This window comes from Lytechinus variegatus, chromosome 12 (assembly GCF_018143015.1).
Source record: "Lytechinus variegatus isolate NC3 chromosome 12, Lvar_3.0, whole genome shotgun sequence".
Lineage (NCBI taxonomy): Eukaryota > Metazoa > Echinodermata > Echinoidea > Temnopleuroida > Toxopneustidae > Lytechinus > Lytechinus variegatus.
In genome coordinates, this window is record NC_054751.1 from 6,904,279 (window position 1) to 6,912,273 (window position 7,995).

General features: G+C 34.3%; 1 long non-coding RNA gene across 1 annotated transcript; it reads left to right on the forward strand.

The window, feature by feature from the left end:
• The first annotated feature begins 600 nt into the window (after positions 1 to 600).
• On the forward strand, positions 601 to 1,629 carry LOC121424743. The gene is made up of 2 exons (XR_005971425.1): positions 601 to 704; positions 1,197 to 1,629. It is a non-coding gene; the product is annotated as an uncharacterized LOC121424743 (long non-coding RNA).
• The last annotated feature ends 6,366 nt before the right edge of the window (positions 1,630 to 7,995 follow it).

Consider the following 7,995-nt stretch of genomic DNA (forward strand, 5'->3'; position numbering starts at 1 on the left):
GGACGGACTAGGCCCAAACTTCAAGCTTGAAAGTTGAAGTTTAGTCCTAGTCCGTCCACGCTATTTCATCTTCATATGAATAAGTATAATTCTCAGCAGCTTCTTTTATTCAGAAACTTTTTACTTCAGAGTTATCATGAATGAAATCCAATTGGTTTAGTGTTAGATTTTAATGAAATGACTTAGACGTAAATCGAGTTTCTATTTGAACAGGATGCCCTGGGCCTGGCCTGGGATTCTGAAAATGTTCTTAGTGTTTACTTCATTCAAATGTGATGTGATTCTTTAGTTATATACATGACCAGCATAGACCAGGTCCCGATTCAGCTATACAGCTGGAGCAATATGTGGTTGGAATCATTTTATTTCAATAAACAGTCGGGTACCTGGTATGCGTATGCCTCTCTGTGAAACTTTATGATAGTCAGAGAATGAAGTTTTTGGACCAGATAATTTAGTATGGAATATTCATATGCCAATGATATGGGCAGCTGGATTTTTTAAAAATATAGTTTAAGAAGAGTAGTTTTATTTATCTCTAATACTCTCAAACTGTAAAAAAAAATGTTTATTGCAGATCCAATAGGAACAAGATCTTAGCAGTTCACAACCGGTCAGAGGGACAAAATTGAGAACCATGCAGATCAGCAAGTGTGAGTTACACTCTAATGAGGAACAGGACATCTGAATTGGAAAATTGCAAGGTATGCTTGTTGTTTTAATAATAATAATACAGGCTGTATCTAAGCTCATCACCCCCCCCCCAAAAAAAATAGTAGTAAAGAAATAAATTTACCCTCCTTTTTTTTTTTGGGGGGGGGGGGGGGTGGGGGATGGCCAATTGAGCTGAATCAAGATAAGATATCACGTAAAATTAAAGCTCCAGTGAATATTTGCTTGAATTCAGATTCACCAGTATTTCCATTTTCACCGATCATACCTTCTGTCTATGTACTTGTACATAAAAAAACATGATATTAACAGTTATCATCTGATAAATATTTGTAATTTGCACTCTCTACTATCAAAACATACTGTAAATAGTTATATCGATATATCAATTTATCTGGATGTATGACAAAAGTATTAAATAGATTTTAAATATTCTTCATAAAACCATGAAAACTGGACTAAATGAGTAAGAATAATTTACATCAGCAGTTCATTTTGTTCTTTCGCTATTTTGTGCAATACAGGTTTCCGACTGCCCAAGCTGTTTAAGTACCGGTATCACAACAAGTACCAAGACGGAAGAAATATAAAGGCCAAGTTAATATGTAGTTACTTTAAATTAATTTGAATAGATATATCAACAAAGCATTGAATGTTCTTTAAACTGCATATCTGTAGAAAGAGTGCAGTTCAAGTTCAGATTCATCAGCGGGCAATGATATTAAAGTATACAAAATTTCACACATAATACAAGTACAAAATATTTTTTTTCCAATGGGCAAATGTATCAACTTTTATTAATATTTAATACTTATACTAGTTCTTAGAAGTTTCCATGAAATTAAATATAATTTCCAGTTTAAAGGCCTATTGTATACAAGACAAAAATTTATATTTTGAAATAAAAATCATGCGTAAATAAATGTTAATAAAGGTGATCAGAGGATTAAGAAATTATTTTAGTATCATTCCTAGACCTCATTTCATAAACAAGTTATTACTATTGTAATCTTGTCACTATGACAATTACCATGGTAACAGGGCTGAGCAACTAGAACTCAAGGTCTTTATGGTAGCTGCAATGGGCTTGGACAAAGTTACCATAATTGCAAGTCTTCATATAATGGCTGAATAATTATGTAGGGATATTAAATTGCATTTATTGTTATCTTACTTTAAAAGAATGACATGGATTACCTCTGCAAGAATATATAAATAGACTATATTTTAAAACAAAAATTGAATTCTAGCCACAGTGTCAGTAGAAAATACCAAATATCAATTATCCCCCCCCCCTTTTTTACATGAAGTGCTTTCACATTAGTAGAATATTTCTTGTCAGCAAATTTGGAAGGAATTTACCTCTTTTTTTTTGAGTGACAACTTTTGTGGAAAAAAATAAACAGAATATCACAGATTTTTATGCTCTTTTTATGAAATCCTGGATGCATCCCTCATATTAACTATTAGGCTCATTGACATATGTTGAATGAAATTTTAATAAACATTGTATAATTTGACTTAAGTGTTGTAAAATGTACTCAATCCTTTATTTTTTTTAAATCTAATTTAATGCTTGTAGACTCTAATTATTATTGTTATGTTATTTTCAATATTTTAGAAAATGGATTTCTTAATAAACATGTTAAATTTGAATTAAATTATCTATTCTTGGTCATTTTCATGTATTAATCACCAATTTGTGATGATATATTGCTACCAAAAATTTTTATGCACAAATGGCACAAGATGTTGCACTCTACTCAAATGTGATGACACTACTGTGACATCATGAGAGCAAACAGCAGTTAAAATATTCTTCAAGAGAAATAAGGATAAGAGTGGGAAAGTAAGCAAAATGACAGGAGAATTGTTTGCCTTTATGCATATATTTGTGTGTGTCAGTTTCTGAGAGAGAGAGAGAAGAGGCAGGAAATGGGAGACGCAGTTAGAGAAAGTTGTTTTTTTGGAAGAAGCAATCATGAGACCTTACTGTTCATGATGTGTATACGTGGAGGGGAATTATTTCTAAAAAAATGTGGAACCTGTATATAAAATGTATTTTTCTTTCCACATAAAAATTATACCAGATTCATTTCCAGTTGAAATGAAAAATAAATATCCTATAGCCTACGATCGGTTTGCATTCTGGCCTAGAAAATTTTGAGAATCCCCTAAAATATTGTACCTAGGTCATGGTTATTGATAAATGATGGTGACATAGAAGTCGCCATTTAAAATTAAGTGCTCCCGACTGCTATTTATAATAGGACCTATATTGGAGACTGTACACTAATTATGTAAAAGAATTTGATTTGTTTTTATTTTTGTTCAAATAATGAAATAAAGGCTCATTTAGTTTTCTGCAATTAAGATAAATAGAAAAGATAAAAATATAAACGAAGAGTTTAGTTGCAAAAGGGGTTAGGTCCACTTTTTACCATTCCAAGAAAATCCATGTTTTTTATACTGCATTACTCTTATGAGAAACTAATTTGTCACGATGTACTACCCTTTACTATCATGTGAACATAAAATTGGGTATAAAAAATGTACCTGTCCTCAATTTTTTCCATATATTCTTTAAAAATATTATTGTGGACCTAACCTATTTTGCAACTAAACTGAAATGAATCCAATCAATTTTGATTAAAAAGGTGATTTTTCTTTGCCACTTTTATTCACGATTTGATTCTTGTGAATTTCAAACTTTCGTTGTTTTCATTAGAACGACTAAAAATGTAGAGGTTTTGAGACAGAAAACAATAAAAATTTATGAACAATAGACCTAACCCCTTTTGACAAATGAGCTCTTCAGAAAGGTTTGGTTGCAAAAGGGGTTAGGTCCACTTTCCCATATTGCGATATTTTTGTGCACAACTAATTTTTATGACGCCCTACCATGAGAACATAAAATTGGCTATGAAAGAAATCTACCTGTCTTCATATTTTGTAAAATATTTATTTCCAAATAAAAAATTGTATGGACCTAACCCCTTTTGCAACAAAACCGAAATGGACCTTAACCCCTTTTAAAAAAAAAAGATTTTTCTTGGCCATTTTAGATCATTCTTTAATGGGAATTTCAACTGTTCTTTGGTATCATCTACTAAAAATCTATACATTGAGACATAAAAAAATCAAATTTGATGAAAAATGAACCTTACCCCTTTTGCAAGTGAGCTCTTCAAATAAGGGCTTGAGAAACATAAATAGATGCCATCGTAATTACATTAAACCATTATTGTCAACCGATGAACACTTACACGATTTAAGGCAAAACAAAATATTATGAAAATATTTTCTTTGGGAACCTCTTCTGTAAAATAAATAGTGAATGTAATTACAATGAAAATTATATGAAAAGAGGGCAAATCAAGCTCAATTAAATTCCCCCCCCCCCATAAAGTTTCCAGTTATTGCCTAAACAATGATCCTGGCAACTTGCAGCTAAAATCAATAAAAATAAGATTACTTAAGAATATGAGTGGCATGATGTACTATAATCACAGACACTAACGATCTTAAATCAGGTCGTGCATTATGCTAATTAGTGACCAAATGCTAATTTACATATTTTTACGCTATGCGCGAACGACGTTTAATAACCACGCCTCCATTGTGCACTTTTGACCCTCCAAATTTTTTTTCAATTCTGACCGGATGCAGAAGCGGAGTTTCCACCCCTGGTCCCGGCAGAGACATTTTTTCGGCATCACCAATATCCAGTTAGAAACGCGCTTTTATAGCTCTCTCATATCACTCAACCAATGGAAATCCATTCTGCTAGGAGGCGTGGCGAAGGAGTGAGATTGCGTCAATTTATTGACTTCAATACGCTTGCACTATACGCTTGCGCGTCGTCGTCGTCTTTACAGATATATTTTTTAAAGAAAAATGGCAATAATCTCATCCTTTTTTCGAAGTCCGCGTTGCTTCTTTTTAAGCATCATTTCAAAGACAATATATCATGATATATAGTCAAGAAAAGTCTTATGAAATGCTTCCTGATTGTACAGGAATAACTTTAAGGTGTTGTTCTCAATGAATATATAATTTTTCTTAATTTTCCTGCCAACATTTGGAATCAATTCACCTAAAAATATTGACGAAATCAACGTCGCGGAGATAAAATAGCCCCTACCCTCTTTTAAGTTTATTTTATTTTTTTCTTCAAAGTAACTTGGGTGCAAGCACATCACCCGCGTTGCAATGGCCAGATACGCGATGGGTATGTCTATGCAGCCACTGCTCTGTTGCGTATCATCATAGATACGCAAGATAAAATTTTGAATTTCATTTTAAGAGATAAAATAACATATTTTATAGATAAAATGACCTCAGAATACCACCCCTGGGGTGGTATTCTAGAACACTGTCTTAACTTTTGTCATGATTTTGTCATTTCTCTCCGAGATGTGACACCGCTATGATTGTCACAAATCGGTATTCTGAACATTGTATTTTCCCTGTCATATCTCTTAAAGTTACCGCCCATCTTTTCGGAAGCAATCCAATCAAATTTATCGTTAGTTCCCAGTGGGAGCCCTTCTAGCCAATAGGAAGGCACCGTGACAGGTAGTGCTGCTTGCATCGCGCAACTACGCGAATATTGATGCGCTTAATTACAAACAGAGACAGGGAGCTGTGATGGATTTTAGAAAAGAAGTAGAAAAAGAAGGAAAACAGGGGGAAAAAGGAGGAATTGATATGTAGGGTCTAACTAATTGTAGCATGAAAAAAATCATTTTAAGAATTGTCATGGATGATGAGTGAAACTAATACCAAAATCTAGTCTAAATAATATCATTATGTGCTTGACATTCAGTCAGGAAGGGTATCGGGATGTTTGGTACTAAAAGATATGACAAAATTTATGACTGCTACCCCCTGTCATAACTTTTGTCATATCTTTCGCTTGGATAAAAAGATTACGCGCATCTAAAGCCGCGTATTTTTGTCATATCTCTGAGAAAAGATAAAATATGGAGAAAAGACAATGTTCAGAATACCGCCCCCGGTTTCCCCTGTAAAATCTGGTTGATTGCGTTGAAAATGTGTGCTTGTTAACAAATTGTAAATGTCGTTTTAATGATTCAGGGGAAAATCCCCCAATTGCAATAAAATTGAGAAATGGCAATTTCATGTTTGATCTGTATTTTATTCTAGCGATCAACATTTTTGTACGCGATTTAATGGGGATCTCACGGGCGGATCAGGGGGTAAAGGGCAGAGACCTTGTTAACTATGCCCGTTGCCATTGGTAACCACCTTAATTTGTTGTTTTGCAGGCATGGTGAAATACTTCACCCCACTTTTGACAAATCAGAGGAACGGATTATTCTTAAAGAGGAGTTTTCAATGAATTATAATAATAAAAATAATGCTGGATAGTAATGATAATATAAAGAATAATGATATAAAAAAATGAAAACAAAAACAACATTTACAGTAACATTGATAATCATAATAATAATAAAAATGTTTCTGTTCTTGTGTGGCAAAAATCTCCCTTTTATTCGACCTCTCTACTTGCGCTTTCCAATGACTTAGGATATTCGTACCCGACCCAAGCTCGGCAGACTTTCCATCAAATACTTTTATTACTTCACATGATTAATTGACTTCTTAAGTAAATTTGACTTCAATGAAAATATTTCTGTCATCAAAATGCTAATCATATCAAAACAATCCCATGGGTTATAACTAGGGGTGCGTTTATTCGACACTTTTTTACCCGAGAATCATGATTAGAATCATGATTCAAATCATGATTCTGCAGAATCACGAGTTGAAAGTGGAAATAAACGTCTTTCAAATCACAAACATGAAACACGGAAAAGGGGGCGTTTGGAAGGCTTATTATAAACACTCGCGTCGCGGGCGGGTTCGTAATCACTCAGGTCGCTTTCGAAATCACTCGGGTCTGGGATTTTTGGCAATTTTTTTTGTATTTTGGTACGATTTTTGTGTCGTCTTATTATTCTTCTCCTCCCTGTTTTGCTCCGACTTTTTGTAACTTTTCTTCTAATTCTCCATTTCTTCCCTCCTCCTTTTTCATCTCCCTCTTCCCCCTTCTCATCCCTTCCTTTTCTCTTCTCAGTCTTCCCCCTTATTTTATCCTTCTCTTTCTCTTATTCTTCTACATCCTCCCCTCAATTTTCTCTTCTCAGTTTCATTTTTACTCCCCTTATATCCTCCTCCATCTTCTTTTTTTCTTCTTCTACTTCTCCTCCTTCCTTCTTACTTTTCTTATTCAGCACTTTTTTCCTCCCCCATTTCTACGTTAGTGTAGAATAATTCACAAAGAAAGGGAGAAGCAAGATAAATAATATGAAATTGTAGCACCTCTCTATGCTTTATAAAGGATACCACAGACTTCAAAAGAGATCCTCCAAAGCAAAATCGAGAGTAGCCTTTCCTCCTTTTTCTTCTTTCTTCATTCCTTTTCTCCTTTCTTTCCTTGATTCTTTCTTTTTTTCTTTATTTTTCCCCTTTTTCTCCCTCTCTCCCTTCCTTTCTTTCCCCCTTTTTGAGGGGGAGCCCCCCCCCCCCCTTCCGCCGCCTATGGCTCTAAGGTTTAATTTGGCGTGCAATGGCCTAATTTACGTGTAGGAATCATTTCACCTAATGAAATAGTGAATGCTTCCAGATCGTTTCGTGTTCCAGCAACAGTATTATGATCTTCAGCCTCAATCATGAATATTTAATATGTCATTGGAGCCCTCGCTGGCGCGCTCATGTATTGGATGATTTTCACCGACCAAAAAAAAACAACAACAACAAAGATATAAGAGATTCAGTGAAATTCAAGTTAGGTGTCAAGAGGCTAAGAGTGTCTAGAGAGAAAAGCACAGCAAAAAAAGTAAAATACGACTTGCACAAGAATGTGTTTGTGACCAATAACTTCAGTTAAGTACCGGTACCAAAATCGAGTGTGCGGAGAGAGAAGTACATGTTGGTGTAAATGGGAGATAACGATGTGGGATGTAAACAAAATCAACAGAAATCAGGTCAAATATGTGGAATGTGATTATGTTAAAACAATAGTCAGATTTTGCTTGTTAGCTGTGTTAAAACAGTAGTCGAGTACATTTTATTTCAGGCACTTTAATGCCGGCTTAAAACGAAACTCTAATTTCAAATTCATTTTATTTTCCCAGCATGTTTGTCCCATTGAAGACTCCGTTAGAAAAACAATTGCACCGAAATAAAAAAAAATCGTCCAAAATCCAAAACCCGAGTGATTACGAACCCGCCCGCGACGCGAGTGTTTATAATAAGCCGTTTGGAAAGACGTTTCTGTAGAATCACGAACGAAAA